We start from the raw sequence: 10,148 nt of genomic DNA on the forward strand, positions 1-10,148 counted from the left end.
AGCCTATGAAGCCACGTAACTGAGTTGCCAGTGGATACAATGGAGCAATATATTGTAAACAGTCTCATATGCTTTCTGCATTCAGCTAGAAAGGATTATCCACCACATTCGCTGGCAGAAATTATACTTTCCTTTTATTCTCATGATGAAATAAAGAAAGGAAAAGAAACGTTATGTAACATTCTGAAGAAAGATCTGCCATGGCGACGGGACCCTTAAAAAAAACGAGAAGACTTTAATGATCTTCTGGACCTGCATGCTGAAATTAAGAACTCAAAGGAATACAAATTTGTGAGTGAAACTTATAAGAGATTGCCTCCTATCGGGTTTGAAATCTTTGCTCCATTACTATCAACTCTGTCTGTGGAGCTGGCAAGAATAAGTGAGTTCCTCCCCAAAATTATGGACATGAAAACGGAGGTAATAAACACAGCTGATACTGTGTACGTGCCGACGTGAGTGACAAATCTAAGTTTGGTTGTGCTATATCGGGGTTACAAGAGGCTAGTAGGGACGTCATACAAGAAGTTACACGGGATAGGACAATGACAAAAGCAGATGTCTTTGACCTTCCAACAATGAGAAACAGGGAGTATGCCGATGTGGTGTCAGGACGCTCATGTATTAACGTGGAAGGGGCGGTGGGAGGCGTTGGTTCTGTGGTAGAGCGGAGCAACGGAGGGGTTGCTGAGGAGGATGGTGGAAGGAACAGGGGAAGTGCTATTAATGAAAGGGAATGTGGTGATGTCAGAGGCACCAGAAATGCGGAAATGATAATGGAAAATGCAGGTAGAATGAATGCAAGGAGTTTGGGTATAAGGAATGGTGATGCAGTGACGTGTAGCAGCCCAGCACCCTGCATTACAGACCGCAGCACTGGGGCCATCAGCAAGGGTGTGCACCGCACCCCTCAAACCCCACAACACCAAGGTGTGCATCAGACGACCCAGGTGAGGCAGGATAGTGTCACGCTCCAATAGGAAAAATGGACTTTGGTGCAGTCAAGGAAGGAGAAAAAAAGAGGTTTTAGCAGAAGTCAGCCCGTCGTTAAAGGTATAAGAAAGTATGATGGTACATCATTTAAGGCAGCCACTAAATTAGTTGTTTTCATTGGCAGAGTGGATAAAGAGGTAAAGAGTAATGATATTCAGACATATATCAGTGATGTCCATCCATCCATCCATTGCCAGACGCCATGTATCCCAAACGGGGTGGTCAAGGGCTTAGAGTTAATTGTTTTACAGGGAGGGGCACTAATCCTTCACCAACCCCACTTGACACGTAGGGTGTTTGGAGTAATTATAAATTCAATCTCAGAGATAGAAATAAGATTAATGAATTCAGAGCATATAAAGTTACTCTGAATATTGCAGACAGGGCTAAGTTATTTAAGCCAGAATTATGGCCTGAGGATATCATAGTTGACAAGTTTTATAACAGAACTGGGAAGAAAAACGATAAGACTATTGCTGGTGATATTAATTAATTTTTGTTTGTGGCATAAGCGATTTTATTGGACAACACACAGGCTTTTAATTTATTGTCTTATTTACTGCTTCCATTTTTTTAAATTACTCATTGTTATTTTTTATTTATTTTGTAATCTGTGACTAGTGATTTGTTTTCAGCATTTATTCCTTTTTATTTCTATTTTACATCAGTTTTATTTACTGAAGTTGATATTTTATTATCATTATTTTTTAATCATTACCATTGTTTATATACCTTTATTTTTTTTTAATCATTATCATCTTTTTATTTGCTTCTTTGTGATCTTTTTAATGCTAAAACATTGTAACCTTTCTTTTTTATTCCATATACTTGTTTTGGTGATTTTTTTTTTTTAAAGAAATAATTGTGTGCATTAAATGTTCATAATGACTGCCAGTCTACTTAAAATTTGTTCTTTTAAATGTTGCTCACTAAAGAAAAATATAAACTTGATTAGGGACTTAATGGCTTCTTTGTATGATATAATATTTTGACAAGAAACTTTTGTTGTAGAAGATAAATTTGGAATTCTTGATTATATTGATGAACATTATAGTTGTGTTGGGGTTGGAGCAACTTATTCAGAGAAAGTCCTAACTGCTATGGCAGGTAGGCCAGAAGGAGGAATGGCAATACTGTGGAAGAAAGATTCATTCTTTAAAGTTCAAAATATTTGTCGAGAAAAACATGTTATTTAACATTAACATACGTGGTAGAGATATTATATTTGTAAATGTTTACTTGAATAGTGATCTCTGGCAAATCTGTACACTAAGTAAGTATATGGAGTCATTAGCAGTTTTACAGAATTTTATCAATGATTTTAACTATGATTCAATTATATTGTTATGTCCCAGTCCCCACACTGCCACAGGCTCCAACAGCAGTAGTACCGTACAGGAAGGACGTTGCCCAGTGAGTTGTTCTTCTTATGGTCAGCCTTTAGGTGTGCAGTACACAAGATCAGCTGAGGCAAAAATAAACACTGGCTCCTTAAAGGTCACTGTCTTTATTTTCCAAATAATTCCATTTAATGCATTTCAACTTCACTGTCCTCAGAAGCACTGGAGCTATACACACTTTTTAGATTACAGTTACAATTAATGTTTAACAACACTTCACAGTTAGTACACTTAATGCTTGCTAACACTTCACTTATTACACAAGTACTGAAAATAATCTTCACTGGCAGTAATTACACTTAATACACTTCACTGTCTTCTCAAGTTTCACTGATATACAAACTTCAATAACCCTTCACTGTTTGCCACTGTTTTCACAAGTACCAAAATATACAACCTTCACTGACACTGACACTGCACCAAAACCGACTGCACTTCACACAAACTGACCTGAAACCCAACTAAACTCCAAACTCACTGACTAACTAAGCTCTTCCCCATCCTTATATAAGGTTGCATTACTCTCGAAACTTCCACTTCTCCAACATTCTAGGACATACTGTCTTGCATCAGCCCCTAGCAACAACAGTTACCAACTACGAGACATCAAGACATGCTAGAGTTTTCCTACATTACATAACACTCCAAATCATTTACCGTACGAACTTAAACTGCATGATTTAACAAGCAATTACTTAAATAAAACATTATAATGAAAAAGAGCACAAAAACTGCTGCGTAACTTACAAAATAACTACACTCACAAACAGCAGACAAATTGGCAACTCTGATGGCTCGTACCGGAACTTACGGTACCAGAAACGTCTCGAAGGTACGAGACTACCTAACTGGCAAATCCCCTCTTCATAACACTACCCTCTTCCTAGTTCTTTGTCGTCCCGACAAAACTACACAGTATACACAAACATAAACATAAACCCTATTTCTAATGAAACATCAAACTATACACAAAATAATCTTTCAACTTATCAGGTCTTCTATGCCGCTTCTGACAATGACCTTGCTCTTCCGCACAGTCCGCTCCTCCAAGCAGGTCTTGGTCCTCTTCTTGACACAGCACACATCACAGGTCCGACACCACTCTTCAACATCCTGATGCATGCCAATCCAGTAGAACTTGTGTCGCAGCCGGCTTGGAATTGTCTTCACTCCCAGGTGCCCACTAGTGATCTTTTTTATGGTCCTCATCCAAGATCTTGGACCTCATCTTCTTCGGAACCACCAGTTGCCAACACTCGCTAAGGCCATTGGGCGTCTCCCACTGATGCTCCAGTAGTCCGTTGCAATGAAGAAGGTCCCACTGACTCCAGCAGCTTTTGGTCGCAGGGCCCAACCTGGAAAATTCTCCCCATGATGGTTGCACTGCACTCTGCTGCAGCCACTCCAGCACCGGTTGTAAATCTGCACCCTCCATCTGCATCCTCCCCAGGTCTTCTTCGTCTGATGCCAGCCCCGTCACTACAGTACAGCTGCATTTCTTCCTATGATTCCCATTCCTACTATGCTGCATGTCATCTGTCCTGTCTTCTCACACACTATTCATCAAGGTTCTCTTGCATTTCTTCAGTGGTGGGTCTTCTGCACCCTTACTCTTATCATCCCAACCATTCTGATCCGCAAGTAACTCAAACTGTCCACGGTAAGCTTCCCAAGATACACTACCATCACTTTCTTGAGGTTTCTTCTTAACTGGATCCCCATTTTAGCCATGCACTTCACTGGTTTGGGGTCTAATAACTTAGGCATCATAATTAAGTCCAGGACTTACAACTTCTGCATTCTGATTATTCAGCCCTGTAATGCCATCTTCAGATGCCCGGGATCCGTCAAGATTCACCATACACTGTCCATTCTCTTCATACGCTCCCTGTACACTAACCTGAGGCTCAGCAGTGCAATATTTCTCTACAGCCTCAAATTTCTCACTAATTATCTTCTCATGATTGACTACATGCTTCATCTGGTTATCTACATGCTGTCTGCACTCCATCACTATTTCCTCACTAATTGATTTCAACTGGTCGTCTACATGCTGTCTGCACTCCGCCACTATTCCCTCGCTAATCTTCAGCTGGTTTTCCACATGCTGCTTGCATTCTGTCACTATTTCCTCATTAACTGTCTTCAATTGTTCATCTACATGCTGTTTACACTCTGTCACATTGTTGTTTACCTCATACTTCTGCTGCTCTACTTCGGCATGTACTTCCTCCTTAAGCTGTTGCTGTTCTTCCTTGATTTCCCCCATGAATGCATCTAGCTGCCCGTGCATCCTCGGTTGTACTTTCTTCTGTTGTTCCTCTGATGCCTCTTGAAGTTGCCCATATCGTTCTTTTTGTTCTTCACATTGTGCCTTCACTAGTAGAGTTCGTGCCTCTATTAGTTCTTTGAGTTCTTTCCTTCAATCATTGCCAGTAGTTGGACACTTCTTGCTTCTAATAGCTTCATGATTGCAACCAATGTCACATTGTCTTCCTGCCCTGCTCGGCCTCTTGTCTGGACACCTTCTTGCTCCATGTCGAAGATTAGACTCACTGCAGCCCTGAAATAATAATTCACACTCTTGACACCAGTGTTATGTCCCAGTCCCCACACTGCCACAGGCTCCAACAGCAGTTGTACCGTACAGGAAGGACGTTGCCCAGTGAGTTGTTCTTCTTATGGTCAGCCTTTAGGTGTGCAGTACACAAGATCAGCTGAGGCAAAAATAAACACTGGCTCCTTAAAGTTCACTGTCTTTATTTTCCAAATAATTCCACTTAATGTTTTTCAACTTCACTGTTCTCAGAAGCACTGGAGCTATACACACTTTATAGATTGCAGTTGCACTTAATGTTTAACAACACTTCACAGTTAGTACACTTAATGCTTGCTAACACTTTACTTATTACACAAGTACTGAAAATAATCTTCACTGACAGTAATTACACTTAATACACTTCACTGTCTTCTCAAGTTCCACTGATATACAAACTTCAATAACCCGTCACTGTTTGCCACTGTTTCCACAAGTACCAAAATATAGAACCTTCACTGACACTGATGTCATAAATTACTTTGTATAAACTTGTAGAGAAGTTTTGTAGATCAGTTATGTATATATTGAACTTGTGGACCAGCGGTTGTTATACGTGAATAGTTTGTAAGTAGATAATCTTCGTTCCCATTTGTCATGCAATGACAGGAAAGGTAAAGAATAATATGGGACTATTTTTATTTGTCTTGGAAATATTAACAAAGTCTCTCACACACGAGTGAAGTATAAGTAGAGACCCGCGAGGTACCTCCCTGTCTCTCTCTCTCTCTCTCTCTCTCCTCTCGCCGATGTTGCTAGGCTCGTTCTCCCTACTACCTGCCTGTTCTATGGCCTGTCTCCTTCTGCCTCTCTGCGTCCTAAATTCTGGTGTAGCAGGGGTCGTGTCACGTGTGTTACACTGTGGTTGGAAAGTTCTAGAAAACTGTATGTGAGTATGTGTGTATGTGTGTGTATGGTCACGAGGCGCTGTCGTGTGCCTATAAAGCATTCCTTGAGTTAAGAGTGTGTAAGCATGTTTAGCATTGCTCGATTCTCGCAGACACAATACCTTATCATCATCTGACTTGCTGCTTCTATCTGTCTCTCTATCTATCTATTTATCTATTTATCTGTTATGATTTGTAATTATAATATGGAGACCTGACATTGCTCGGCCGTGCCGCTGAAGGTCCTCCGACAGCAATCATCATTGACATATGCTAATTTATTAGTACATAATATTGATTATAATATTGTATACATATAATATTCATGTTAATATTGTACTGATCCAGTAATATTACATTTTAAACAAGTTGTATACATAACTGAACAAATGCAATGGTTGTTGTATGACATTTTGTAAGATGTGTATGTATAACAGACATACGCATATAATCGTGCAATGGTAATACTGCTAGGTTATTACATTACATATTGAGTTATCCATTTAGTAATGCCGAATATTTCACCTAACTTGTGAAATACAGAATTGTGGTATAATTGTATGACTTATAATATTGTAGTAACATTGTGGTAATACATAATTGTAACACTGTGAATTGTTACATAATTATATTGTAATTGTTACATTGTAGTAACATTGTAGTAATACATAATTGTAACATTTTATGAATTGTTACATAATATTGTGGTAATGCATAATTGTGGTAACCTTATAATTGTAGTTAAAGTTACATAAAAGTTACATCTTGTTAATGCAACTGTTACGTAATAGTTACATATTGTTTGTAGTTACATTATTGTAGTTAAAATTACATAAAAGTTACAACTTGTTGATGCAACTGTTACATAATTGTTACATATTGTTTGTAGTTACATAATTGTAGTTAAAGTTACGTAAAAGTTACATCTTGTTAATGCAACTGTTACGTAATAGTTACATATTGTTTGTAGTTACATAATTGTAGTTAAAATTACATAAAAGTTACAACTTGTTGATGCAACTGTTACATAATTGTTACATATTGTTTCTAGTTACATAATTGTAGTTAAAGTTACATAAAAGTTACATCTTGTTAATGCAACTGTTACATAATTGTTACATATTGTTTGTAGTTACATAATTGTAGTTAAAGTTACATAAAAGTTACATCTTGTTAATGCAACTGTTACATAATTGTTACATATTGTTTGTAGTTACATAATTGTAGCAAGTGTAACATAATGCAGTCGTTTGTTGTTACATAATTGTTACATATGGTTTGTCGTTACATAATTGTAATAACTGCAGTCCTGACATTGAATCTGGTCATGCTGCGGTCGATGATATGATGTGCCATGCCACTAGCTTGTGGAGACAACAATTTGCTTTTTTTTTTTTTTTTTACTTATTGAAGGAGTTTATGTGGTATTTTGGCATTTGTAGTAACACTTACACTTATTTTCATTTGTTTGTTATGTGATCTTACTCTGTTTCTTTTTCTTTCTTTCTTTTCTTTTTTTTGTATGTATTGATTTTCTATAGTTTGTTTTTCTTCGTTTGTCTACGCTTTTCTGTGTTGTTCATGGTTGCATAATTGCTGGTTAAATCCCTTGGCACCCTTTTTTTAAGGTTTAGTTTATATTGCACAGATATGACTGAAAATGATATTATATAGCCCCATATTTGGTTATTTTATATAAAAAATATATATATACACTATATACAGTATTAACTATATACACTGACTTGTTGTTCACTTGTACCTGTCGTGGGCAATGTATGTGTCAGCACTGTGTGGAAATCTTTGTCTTCACGATTGTGTTGAAGATGTTCATTCTTGCTAACGTCATTTGTGTTGGCCATTTTTTTTTTCTTGTTTTCCTCGTAACTTAATTTATCTGTTTCCACTAGGTAGCTTTAATTAATAAATGTTTAATACAGTTCTTTTAATCGCTCACTGAGTAACTGTGATGGTATATTTTCTTTATCACTTTGTAGATGTAATAATGTATAGCTGTATGTATGAAACACGTATTTTATGTAGGTATAAATGGTAACACTCGTTGGTAGTAAATAAATGCTATAATAAATGAATGAATTATATACAGTGTAGAATATTTATTGTTGGTGCAAGTATTTAATGATTGAATTATGAAGATAATTGAAGTAGGTATACGTATTTAAGTTGTAACTATACAGCACGTTTTATATGTTTGTGCAGAAGTTTTTTGTCTATCACTGTGTATTGTATAAATGAAGTAACTCACTAATTTTTACCATGGTGGAAATGGTGTGAGTGGTGTTGTACGTGGTGATAGCGTTGTTCTTCACGGGTTGATTGACGTGTTGTGGGGTGTCAGACGCACGGTTTGTCGTCGTCTCAGCACACGTATGGTGACGTCAACTTCCCACAGTGGTAGCTGTGGTGAGTAAACGAGTAGCGATGAGTAACTTGAGTGAAGATGAGTGAGAAAGATCAGTTGTGAATATGGGCTTGGTATCTGCTTCGTCGTCTTGACCCCTCGACTCCTGCGTCAGCAGTGGAGGTTGGGTGGATGTAGCAGAGAGAGGAGGGTGATGTCTGGTGGTTGTGAGTTGTGAGTCGTATCTCACTTTTCGTTTGTTTTGTTTTTTCTTTCTTGATGTATTCTCGGTCCTTTTTTCTTGTGATTTACTCGTTGTGGGATGAAGACTGCCGCTACTTGTAGGAGCATGTAGAAGATTATACAGACGCATCGTAGAGTTGTTACTTGTAGTTGATTGTAGATGGTTGTAGTTCGTTGGTTCGTCGTAGAAATTGCAAGATTGTTTGTATCAGTACTTTGTTAAACTACTGGCAAGACGTCCTGTGACCTCTTCACCTCTACATCAGCATGATGATCGGGGAGACGGAGGGGGCTGATTGGAGAGAATAATGTCAGGAGCTGGTTGTGAGTTGTTGGTTGTGAGAGGTATTTTTTGTTTTCAATCTTGATAATGCAGAATCAATTGTACACTCGTGGGCATGTATATTGTAGGAATTCATTGTAGAACTGAAGCTAATCTTGTAGAGTCTCGCCTGCTTTTGTAGAAATTCTCTGTTGATTCGAAGACGAGGTCCGTGCATTCGCTGCCAACCAAATGTCATAAAAGACTTTGTATAAACTTGTTGTGATGTTTTGTAGTTTAGTTATATATATCTTAGACTTGTGGACGAGCGGTTGTTATACGTGAGTAGTTTATAAGTAGATAATCTTCGTTCCCATTTGTCATGCAATGACAGGAGAGGTAAAGAATAGTATGGGACTATTTTTATTTGTCTTGGAAATATTAACAAAGTCTCTCACACACGAGTGAAGTATAAGTAGAGACCCGCGAGCTACCTCCCTGTCTTGCTCTCTCTCTCTCTCTCTCTCTCTCTCTCTTCCCTCTCGCCCATGTTGCTAGGCTCGTTCTCCTTACTACCTGCCGGTTCTATGGCCTGTCTCCTTCTGCCCTCTGCGTCCTAAATTCTGGTGTAGCAGGCGTCGTGTCACGTGTGTTACACTGTTGTTGGAAAGTTCTAGAAAACTGTGTGTGAGTATGTGTGTATGTGTGTGTATGGTCATGAGGTGCTGTTGTGTGCCTATAAAGCATTCCTTGAGTTAAGAGTGTGCAAGCATGTTTAGCATTGCTCGATTCTCACAGACACAATACCTTCTCATCATCTGACTTGCTGCTTCTATCTGTCTCTCTATCTATCTATTTATCTATTTATCTATTATGATTTGTAATTATAATATGGAGTCCTGACACTGACACTGCACCAAAACCGACTGCACTTCACACAAACTGACCTGAAACCCGACTAAACTCCAAACTGACTGACTAACTAAGCTCTTCCCCATCCTTATATAAGGTTGCATAACTCTCGAAACTTCTACTTCTCCAACATTCTAGGACATACTGTCTTGCATCAGCCCCTAGCAACAACAGTTACCAACTACATCAAGACATGCTAGAGTTTTCCTACATTACATAACACTCCAAATCATTTAACATACGAACTTAAACTGCATGATTTAACAAGCAATCACTTAAATAAAACATTATAACGAAAAAGAGCACAAAAACTGATGCATAACTTACGAAATAACTACACTCACAAATAGCAGACAAACTGGCAACTCTGATGACTCGTACCGGAACTTACGGTACCAGAAACGTATCGAAGGTACGAGACTACCTAACTGGCAAATCCCCCCTTCATAACAATATTTTATTGGTGATTTTAATGCAGATCCTTTTTATGGTA

This window comes from Coenobita brevimanus, chromosome 78, assembly GCF_032717465.1.
Source record: "Coenobita brevimanus isolate Jiangsu-jjx chromosome 78, ASM3271746v2, whole genome shotgun sequence".
Classification (NCBI taxonomy): domain Eukaryota; kingdom Metazoa; phylum Arthropoda; class Malacostraca; order Decapoda; family Coenobitidae; genus Coenobita; species Coenobita brevimanus.